This window comes from Rhododendron vialii, chromosome 6a (genome assembly GCF_030253575.1).
Source record: "Rhododendron vialii isolate Sample 1 chromosome 6a, ASM3025357v1".
In the NCBI taxonomy this organism is placed as follows: Eukaryota; Viridiplantae; Streptophyta; class Magnoliopsida; order Ericales; family Ericaceae; genus Rhododendron; species Rhododendron vialii.
In genome coordinates, this window is record NC_080562.1 from 22,847,715 (window position 1) to 22,850,405 (window position 2,691).

A 2,691-nucleotide genomic window follows, 5' to 3' on the forward strand; every position below is an offset into this window, starting at 1 on the left:
TTTGAATGGTTATGAAGGTTTGGTAATGCTGTTTCGGGTTTGACACAGGCGACAATAGTAAAAGGCAGTATGGAAGGCTTTAACTTCAGCGTAGCATCTGCTGCTTTCTGTTTATTTTGATGAAATCTCAGTCAATATGTGTAAAGTCATGGTCCTGGTCTTTGGAAACTTATTTGACAATGTGTGAATTATAGTAATAGCATACTTGTAGTAGAAAGTAACAAAACTGTGCTTTTGACTTAGTTCTCAAAAAACCATGAAATTGGTTTTTGTTTTGGCAGTATGTGCTAATTAATGATAGCCTATAGTTTCAGATGTTAAATACTTTGAAAGGGTTTGCTTGTGCATGTGCAGTGTTGTAATGACATTGGCAGTTGTTGCTAGAGTTCTTTGCTGTATTTTTTACACATATTGTGCTGGCTCCTTTGATAAATTTTTCCTTTTTACTTCCATAATAACAAATGAATTCCATTAGTATGGGAACATAAAAACTCGAAATTTAATACTTTTACTCATCACTGTGTTCATGAATTGAACAAAAATAAATACAACTTCATGCTAATTTTAGAAATGATAATTTGCATTGATGATAATTTCCATTCATTTCTTACGATCTATCTGATGATGATTGAATAATCATTCGTCTTTATTTTCTTATGAACTTTAGCAAAAATGTTGTGTTTTATTTTCAATGTTGCCGTTTTAAATTGCTGTAGGTGTTGGCTCCTAGCGCCTACTGGTATCTGAAATGCATTTGGGAACTTGATTTACATGGCTCAATGGTTTAGTTCTTATATTTGTTATATTTAAAGATTTATTTTAGGTACACTTTCATTTGAGTACTTGCTCTTTATAGCATTTCTTGTGTTTTGTAGTCATTGCTGGTTGGATATGAGCGTCATTCCCAAGAAAAGGGTAGGACCATTTGGATTTTAATCAGGCATGGATCGAAAGTTTGGCCTGTCCGAGTTGTGAATAATTTCTTGCAAGATGGTTACATGATTTCTGTCAAGGTCACGGCCTCGATACAAATTATGAACTCTTTCTTTTGTGTGAATGCAGGTGGATTTTTAATGCTATTATACTGAATGAAGATGATGTAGAAATTATGTATAATTGGTCATTTTTGTTCAATGCATACTGGCAAAAACGGTAATCCTGCACAAGGTTAGAAAAATTATCTTTGATTCCTTGATCTGAGGATAACTCAATGAGCTTTTCGTAGAGTTTATTAACTGATCTTATCTAATAACTTTCTTCTTTATTAGAAAATCTGCACACTGCTTACTTGCCATCCAGTCATTGAAAATGAATTCCCCCGCATGAAAACAGCATACTGATGTGTACCAAGTATTAACCTTATTTGTACGTTGACTCTGTTTTGTTAAAAAGAAATTAATGCTTTTGTGACTTTAGTTTGTTTAAAGATGAACTTATGTCATAGGAACTTGATGATAGGCTGGAATCAGTGCTTGAGGATTTGAACCTAGACCATATCATGATACGAATGGGAAATAGAACTTGGACTATACCCCTGAACAACCTCCATGTGCATGATGCCGCATTTAATGAGTTTGTTGCTGCTTTGGAGCTCAAATAGTATGAATGGCTTTGACTTACGTGTAGCATCTGCTTATTTGGATTTATTGTGATGAAACCTATCTCAGTTTGTATATTTTGGAAAGTAATGGTGTTGGTCTTCACTTCAGGAACTTGTTTAAGAATGCGTAAATTATCTCTTTCCATCTTTGTTGTAGAATGTACCAAAAACTGTCTCTGACTCTCTCCTTGAAACCCATGAAATTGTTCTTTGTTTCGGGAATATGTACTGATTGATGCTGAAATAGAGTTTGGTCTCTAAAATACTTCGCAAAAGCTTTGCTTGTGGATGTGCAGTAATTAATGACATGGACATGGGCAGTTCTTGCTTGAGTTTTTTACTCTATTATCTCACAGATGTTATGTTCATTGTGCATACCGATGCTCTGGACTATCAATGAAGGAAGCATGGCAATGTACACATAAATTGATTTGGGTCTCTAGGCCTGCCCTCTCTGATGCCATATGGCTTTGATTTGGGGGCATGGTTTTACAACAAAACGCCCTTGTAGCTCCTCGGTTCTTGGAGGTTTAGGGGGGCCACTGTTTTAGTGGTATTCTGAGAGCAGCCACTTTGTGCATATATTGCCAAATGTTAGGTTTGTCTCCAATCATTCCCTGCCCATACCCCCAATGATTGGGGACTAGATGGGTTATGTTATGTTGTTGTATCTCACAGATGTTATGTTAGGTTGTTTGATGAGTCTCTGGTTTTTTCTTCTGCCTAGTCCATCATTAAGGCAGCAAAAATGCTGTCAGCTCAAGAAAAATGATGTGCTTGCAGACTGCTTCCAAACCGTATTTTACTATAAATTGCTTATATTTACAAATTCCTGGTTATTGACTGAAATAGGTAGCTGACTTTGTGAGTTAAGATCACTGTGTTGAAAGAGCTGACTTATGTTACCTTAATGTACACAACTAAAACTTCCTCATGAAACATATTGCCACATCACGGGCACAAAATTCACAGGCACGACATTCCACGTGCTGGCATGCGCACGTAACCTAGTTTGACAAATGTAGAGCAAATTTGTCGCCGCTTTGTGGAAGACAGAAGAAGCAAGCTCGGGAAATCGATTCAAATTGAAG

General features: G+C 36.3%; 1 non-coding gene across 1 annotated transcript; it reads left to right on the top strand.

Annotated features, from left to right (window-relative positions):
• Positions 1 to 1,994: 1,994 nt before the first annotated feature.
• Positions 1,995 to 2,102, top strand: LOC131331608 (small nucleolar RNA snoR100). Its single transcript, XR_009201420.1, has one exon. It is a non-coding gene; the product is annotated as a small nucleolar RNA snoR100 (small nucleolar RNA).
• Positions 2,103 to 2,691: the final 589 nt, after the last annotated feature.